This window comes from Passer domesticus, chromosome 11, assembly GCF_036417665.1.
Source record: "Passer domesticus isolate bPasDom1 chromosome 11, bPasDom1.hap1, whole genome shotgun sequence".
Lineage (NCBI taxonomy): Eukaryota > Metazoa > Chordata > Aves > Passeriformes > Passeridae > Passer > Passer domesticus.
The window spans coordinates 33889805-33897800 of NC_087484.1; the positions used below are offsets into that span (position 1 = coordinate 33889805).

A 7996-nucleotide genomic window follows, 5' to 3' on the forward strand; every position below is an offset into this window, starting at 1 on the left:
GGAGGCAGGAGAGCTGGGAGCAGCTGCCCCGGGCCCAAAGCCCAGCCAAGCCCAAGTGACAGCGTTTTCCAGCCCCACACTGCTGGCAGGGCTTCAGCCACTGCCCCCTTCTCACCATCAAGGGATTCTTGCCCAGCACCACGAGGCCTCGGAGTGCCAAGTGACGCCTCTCCCCGTCCTCGCTCCGCAGGTTCTTTGTCATGATCTCCAGAACACTGTCGCTGCATTCCCTCAAGTCCAGGCACTCGAGGACCTGAAAGGCACAGGGCAGTGACAGGGCACCTGGCCAGCAGCAGCCCGGAACCGCACAGGGCTGGGCCCAGGCAGCACCACAGGGCACGGGCACCGTCCCAGGCAGCTGCGGCTACGAGAGGGCAGAGAGCTGGGAGGCAGCTCAGCCAGGCAGCGCTGGCCTTCAGGCTCACCTCCACAATGAACACCAGGGCAGGGAAATCCCAGTATGGCATCTCTTTGCTGAGCAGGCCTAGCAGGTAGAATGCAATCCCACAACAAAAGTGTATGGATGACAGGCGAATTTCTCTGACAAGAGGAAAAAGGAAACAAGACCCTGAGCCAGTGGGGCAAACCTCTGCCAGGAGTGACACACACAGTTCACATCTTTCCTCACCACCCTCACAGCAAGGGGCCCTGGGCCATTTGGGAGTTGGTTGCTCCAGAGCAGCCTCCTCTCCCAGCCTTTTCCAGTCTGCTTGGCCATCCCTCAGTGACAAGGGCCTCTGGCCCACAGCCACAGGGACTGTGTGGGGCACCTTGGGCACAGAGCACAAGTGGCTGGAGCAATGGGGAGAAGGGGGTCTCACCTGGCCAGCAGACCCACGGCATAGTGGTGGGTGTCAGCACAGAGCAGCGTGTCCCAGGCACCCTTGCGTTCCATTGCCACCACCACATCCTCACAGCGGAGAAGGCAGAGCAGGGACTTGAGGGTCCGCACTGCAAACCTGTGTGCAGAGCAAAGCCCAGGTCACACTGGGAGCACTGGCTCCTTCCCAGGCCACGTGGCAGGGACAGGAGCTCTAGGATGGGAGCACCTGTTGGGGCTGGTGGCAAGGCCGTGTTCTTCCTGGCATCCCTTCCAGAAGGTATCCACCTCTTCTGGCATATCCAGAGTGCTGAAGAACACTTGGAAGAGCAGGTGCACAAACAGGTGTGGGAAATACACCTTCATTATACGTGGGATACAGGGCACCTGGAGGACCTTCCACATCACCAGAGTTGCCTGCAAAGGACAAAGGCCCAGAGAGAGCGCTCAGTGCCGAGGTGTCCGTGTGGCAGGGCCCGAGCATGGCAGGGAGAGGCCCGGAGAGACGCAGGGGGAGCAGGGAGCCTGGTGGCCCTGAAGCTGTCCCTGGGCCAGGTTTCAGGCCAGTGCCTGAGGCAGGGAGATGCAGTGGGGGAAGGAGGATGGAGAGCTGCTGGAGAGGCAGCCTTGGGGCCAGCAAAGGCCACTTGCAGAAACTCACAGCCAGGGCAAAGACACCCGTTTTGTCCCCATCGGAGGTGCACGTGCTGTGCTCCGGCCAGCTCCCCAGCACATCCAGGAGCACCAGCTGTGCCAGCTCCGCAGTCCTGCTTGAGCCCATGATGGTTTTCCACATGGCCGCGGCAGCTCTGCAGGGTTAGAGCTTTGTCTCAGGGGGGTGTCAGACACAGCACTGCTGGGAGCTGAGCTGGCTGCCAGTTCTGCCTCTGCCCTCTGCCCCTGGCCAGCAGCAGCCAGGCAGCCCAGCCCTGTGGGGACAGAGCCCTGAGGGGCAGGGAGGGAGCACGGCAGCAGGCTCGGGGGCTGACATGCCAGGGCTGGGAAAGGGAGCAGCCAGAGGGCCCTGGAAGTCTCTGCTGCTCAGGCACCTGGGCCAGGCTGTGCAGGGTGATGGGCTGGGGAGCCCTGAGCCCTCTGGGCAGCTGGGCCCTTACCTGTCACAGGACGGGGCCACACGCAGGAGCGTCATGACTGCGTCATTTGTCAGTGCTTCAGTGAGATCCAGCAGGGCCATGTCCAGCCTGTGCTCAGCGCAATCATTGGCCAGGAGCCACTGGTGGATGTACCTCACCATGGCGGGCACCTGGAGAAGGCACAGGGAGACTTGGAAAGCTGCCAGAGGGAGCAATGTCCCCAGCTTCCCCAGAGATGTTCTTCCCATCCCACCACACTGTGATGGCCTCAAAGGCTCACAAGGACCAGCAGGTGTGGCTGGGGAGGCCAAGGAGTTCCTGGGAGGATCAAACGCTGGCCACAGGCTGCTTACTTGCTTTGGATGGTAACAATCTTCCTCTACAAGCATATACAGCAGGGCAGCACTGGTCTTGCTTTGGAAGATGGGCGAGTATGGTCTGTACGCAGTGCCCCTGGTGATGGTCTCTTCCTGCCGAATCCTCTTGATGAATTTGCAAACGAGCTGTAGGAGAAGGGCAAGAAGCCAGGGATGTTCCATGGAGTGCTCCACACACGGTGCTCGGCTGAGCAGGGACAGCAGGCCCAGCCCAGGTGGGCATGGCTGCAGGTACCTGCGCTGTTCTGTGGAAGCGGCCACGGCTGGATTGCTGCTCTTGTGTGCGCTCCACAGCTGCATCTGGCAAAGAGCGAGCACAGCCAGAGCTGAGGGGCTGCGGGAGAGGCCGGAGAACACAGCCCAGCCCTGCGCTCCCCAGGCAGGGACAGCCCCGCGATGCCCCAGGGGGATGGAGCACGGCCACTGCGGGGTGTCTGCCTGGGCCCTCTTCTGTCCTGTCCATGGGCATTTCCCCAGGGGATGGGATGGGATGGGATGGGATGGGATGGGATGGGATGGGATGGGATGGGATGGGATGGGATGGGATGGGACTGGACGGGACGGGACGGGATGGGATGGGATGGGATGGGATGGGATGGGATGGGATGGGATGGGATGGGATATGCCACAGGATGGGGCCAAGCTGGCTGCAGGCTCCAGTCCTACAGCCCAACGCTGCCACTCACCCTCCTGTGGTGGATGGAATGGCACCACCTCTTCTGTCTCCTGTCCTGGGTCAGCTCCAGAGCCTTCTTCCTCCTCCTCCACCCAGGCCATCCTAGGGTCTCTTGGGGGTCTCTGCTCCATGTCAGTGACTGGAGCTAGTAGCAGGACAGATGCCTTGGAAAAGCTCCGGAGCACCAAGTCCCACGCTCTGCCCTCGAGGGCACTGCCAAACAGAAGCCTCGGAAGGCCACAGGTCACCAGGTCCTGAGGTCTGGCCTCGAGGTCAGCTGCAGGAACAACGCCTCAGAAAAGCTCCAGGTCAGACAGGAACGAGTGCGCTGTGCGGGGGCTCCTCACAGCACCGCTCTGTCCTGTCCTGTCCCGTCGCCTGCTCCGAGCGCTGTGGAGTGTTCTTGTCACCCCCAGCTCCTATGTCACCACGTGTCACAAAGGACACACTCCTCCATTCCATGCCACCGTGACCGTGCTGCAACGTGTCACAAAGGACCCTTGCACACACTGCCACCTGCCCTGGGGCCGCCCCCAGCCCACCCAAAGTGGCCCCGGTTGGAAGGAATCCCTGGCCCCAAGTGTCTAAGGCAGCCCGACAGGATCTTTAGGAAGGGCTCAGCCCATCAGCAAACGCTGCCCTGCTCTGCGGGCTCAGGGCAGCAGAAGGAGCCCCCAGGGCTGCCGAGGCAGCCGCTCTGGCAAGGGCACGGGGCCTTCCACGGAAGCTGGCACGGCCTCCTTGGGACACGTCCTGGCTGCTGGCCATCCTAAACCCGCGGCTGTGACAGGCACAGGGAACGTGTGGGCCAGGGCACCAATGCTGCTCTGAGCCCTGGGGCCCGGGCAGCGCTGCCATCAGCAGGTGTGGCAGAGTCCCCGCCCAAGCAGAGCTGCCACCCCCCGAGCCCTGGCAGCGCTGCTGCCCCTCTCCTGACCCAGAGACCTGTGCCCCGGGGGGCTTCTGTGCCACAGGGAGCCAAAGCCCACGTGCACTGGGAGCTGTGCTCCTCCCTGCAGGGGCTGTTGGCAGCAGCACCTGGAGCACTGCTGCAACACTTGGTGTCTGTCAGAAGCTCGTACTACATGCTGGAAGTGTTTTCTCATTAAAGTAATTTCCTGCAGCACAAAAGCCTCTTTACCGTGATGACACAGAAGAATCTGGCATTAAAGACTCCTCACTTCAGGAAAGCTTTACTTTCCATTTCTCAACTCAAGTAGTTCCAAAAAAGTTGCAAACTCCCCCAGTCAATTGTGATGGCCTGAGAACATGAGAGTTGGAAATTGCCTTCCCCTCTCAAAGCAGCAACTCATGTGCCTTGATGTCATGCATTGGGAGTCACTTTACAAACATTACACTACCCAGAGGTGAACAGAAGGCCATTCTTTGCTTTCAAATGGTTTTCAATGAACGGATGGTAACATCCTCATTCCCTTAAGGAATAGAAGCTCTAAAAGAATGCGAGTCCTCTTCTTCCCTGCAGGATAATCAGGACCATGAACAGAAATAGTCACAGGTATTCTTTCTGCCCTCCATAACCAATGCTCCACCAAACCACAGATGCTGTCTTCAAAGTGACTCCAATTCCAGCCTAGACCTCTCCCCTTCCAGACAACTCTTTCCCCAACCTGCCCCCCAACACTAATCCCCCCAAACACCCGCACAGGAGCCCTCAACACCCCGCCAGGACCCCCAGCTGTCCCTGTCCCTCCGCAGAGCTTTCCCAGCCTCCAGCAGACCCCCTGGTTCCCTGCACGTGCCGTGGGATGGCCCTCAGGAGGATCTGCTCCAAGGCCTTTCCCGGGAGCAAGCTCAGGCTGCCAGGCCCATGGTTCCTGGATCATCCTTCCCACCGAGCCTTCCTGTGCACGGCTGTTCCCTTGGCACATTTGCGCTCGGCTGGGACTTCTCCACTCAGCCAGGGCTGCTGCTAAAGGATGGAGAGCAGCCTGGCAAGCTCTTCCTCCAGCTGCCTCTTTCCTCTTGGGGGAGGTAGAACATTCCACAGGCAAGAAACTGGTGCCTCCACAGACCCTGGATCCATGCTGGGACAGACAAGGACGTGAAGTATGTCATATGGAAAAACTCTTTATCACTAACCGCTCGCATTTGTTCTGTCTGTTCCTTTGTTACCCGTGGTATAAAGCAATACTCACTCGTTTGTCATACACAGAGGCCCCCGCCTACACAGCTCATTCACACCATGTGGGTTCAAGTCTGATGGGTGCCTTGCACAGGTGGCACATGGAGTCCCACCTACACGGTCCCGGGTCAGGGGCGAGCGTCCCCTTGGTGGGTTAGAGTCCCAGAGTTCGGGAGTGGTGTGCTAACTGGCATTGATTAAATGTGGCTGGAATTTGGATTGGGAGCTGGTTTAGAGAGTTTATTAAGTCTGGTATAATATCGTGTGTGTGTCCATGTGTTAAATCTGTCAATGCAACATCGTTTATTCTTTCCTTATGTGAAGATAAGGAAGGGAATGTGCTCAACACTGTTACCTTTTTCCTTTGGGGATGGAATGCTATTAATTGGAGTAGAAGTAGTCAGAAAATTGAGTGTGTGTTCCAAGGTTCATCTCTAAGAATGCAAGAAGTGGAGACACAGTCTCAGAGGGAAACAGCGTTGTATGGTTGTCCTGGGTTGACTATATGATGCTTTTATCCCCAGTCGTCTTGTTCTGTTTATACTGAATAATAAGTTTTACACCTTTAAGATTCTCTTCCAGACAATGAAGAAGGGAGGGAAGAAGCGCGCAGTTTGTTTTCAGACTGCTCTCACTCCTACACAATCCTGCTCCTGGACTGTGTTGTCTGCGGATGCACAGACAGACGGACAGAGCTCCTTTTTTCCTCTTTTTTTTTTTTTTTTTTTTTTTTTTTTTTTTGCTTTTAGTTAGTTTTAGCTAGCTGAGGCAAAGAAGTTCCCTGGACTGTGATTTTTCCTTTTTCTTGGACCTGTTCAAGCCTGCTCTGCACTGAACACCCAGAAGAGCACCGGCAGCTCCACCTGTGGCCCCCTGGCCGGGCCTGGGCCGCGGCGTTTCCAGCACCAGAGAGACTGATCAGAGACTGAGTGAGCCGAGCTGCAACCCGGGGAGGGGACTGTTCTGAGTTTGCCTTTTTTTTGTTTTTTTGGAGTAGCGAGAAGTTTTATTGTTTAATATTGTTTGGGTTCTATTGTTTAATAAACAGGTTTCTTTCCACTTTTTCTCCATGGGGGTATTTTCTCCCAAACTGGTTTGAGGGGGGAGGGGCAATTGGAGCTGCTTTTGTAGAGAAGCCCCTTTGGGGGTTATGTCCCAAACAAGCCCCGAACCAGGACAATGGTCTTGCAGATTGGAAATTGAAATTGATTGTCTAGAGAACTTAAAATACTCTGAGGAGGTTCTGGAGGACATAGGTCCCTGGCAGCCTAGCGGGGAATTTTTCCAGCAATAGGATGATATCTTTTGGATGCTCGGAGCACCTTAAGCGCTCAGACAATTTTCTAGTTTGTGGGAAAGCCCCTAAGTACCCTTTTGTGTTGTATGAAAGAGTGTGAATATGTGGAACTGCATTTGCATTGTCACCCAGAGGGGCTTGGCAGGTGAGGGACAAGGAAGAAGTAGATGGTGAGAAGGGCCAGAGTGACTCTGACACGAATGAGACTTACAGTCTGACAGGAACCAAGTGCAGGAGCTCTACCTGCATTTCCATTTTCTGATGACGGGAGTGGCAGGGAAAGCAAAGTGGCTGATGCCCTATGCTCCTTGTAACCCTCTGGTCCCTTGTTTGTTGTGTAGGGGGCGTAGAGATTGTAGTCCTTGTAGTGGCCCAAACAATTGGCCCATAGAAGAGAGCAATAGCCTACTTCTCAAAACAACTGGATGAAGTGAGTAGGGGACAGCCTGACTGTGAGCAGTTGCTGCTCTTGTTTCAAACATCCAAGAAGCCTGAGAATTCACTCGAGGTCAACAAATAATTGTATTTATCTCACATTCAGTAGCAGCACTTCTTGAGCAAAAGGGTGGGCGTTGGCTTTCACCCTCCAGATTGCTTAAACATCAGGCAGTTTTGGTGGAACAATGTGGTATTACCAAACTAATCTCTTCTCTAGTTAATCCAGCAGCATTCCTGGCCACTCACCAGACAGACAAGGAACCTTTGTAGCATGACTCTATCAAAACCATGAAGTCCACTTTATTCCAGCTGCCCAGATCTTAAAGAAAGCCCAAATCCAGCAGGAGAATCTCAGTACACAGATGGGAGTGGCTTTGTAAGAGCAGATCAGTGAAAATCAGGATATACAATTAGCATGGAGCAAGTCAGCTCAGAAGGCAGAGATAATCACTTTAAGCTGTACCTTCTGACCAGCCTTAGGAAAAAGGATCACTATATGAACAGATTCCAAGTATGCCTTCAGAGTAATATGTGCCATGAAGCAGTTTGGAAAGAAAAGGATTATTGACAGCTCAAGGAAAGCAAATTAAGCATCAAGAAGAAATCTTAAAATTGCTGGAGGCAGTACTAGTACCTCAAGAGGTTGCAGTTATGCACTGCAAAGGACATCAGAAACGAGAAACAGACCCCAAAAGGGGTAACAGGTTGCAAAAAGAGCAGCAGAACAAAGCCATGCTGAGTTTTGGGCACTAATTCCCAAAGGTAAGGAACAATATGACAATGATGTATGTCGTATAATCAGAAAGATCTAGAATTAGCAAGGAATTTATGAGCAGAATGGAAACATATTGTTTTTGCAACTCCTCAGGTGTAGACAGTTATACCTGAAAAAGCATTGTGAAAATTAATTACAGATGAAAATAATTGTATACACTGGGAAGAGGATGCCTTACATAATTATTTGAGAAGGACAATAGTAAGATGCAACCTGTACTCTAGTGGAAAGCTGTTAACCCAAGGGTGTGAAATGATGTCTTAGAACCAATCCACAAACTAGGACTAGAGTTGAGCTTGGCATAGTAGACAAGGGACAATATCCTGGACAGCACTGGCAAGTTGACTTTTCTCAATTGCCAAGAAAATGGGGCTAT

General features: G+C 54.4%; 1 long non-coding RNA gene across 1 annotated transcript; it reads right to left on the minus strand.

The window, feature by feature from the left end:
- Window positions 1-445: 445 nt before the first annotated feature.
- Window positions 446-1156, minus strand: LOC135278363 (uncharacterized). The gene is made up of 3 exons (XR_010345877.1): window positions 1050-1156; window positions 822-959; window positions 446-540 (listed from the first exon to the last, which is right to left on the minus strand). It is a non-coding gene; the product is annotated as an uncharacterized LOC135278363 (long non-coding RNA).
- Window positions 1157-7996: the final 6840 nt, after the last annotated feature.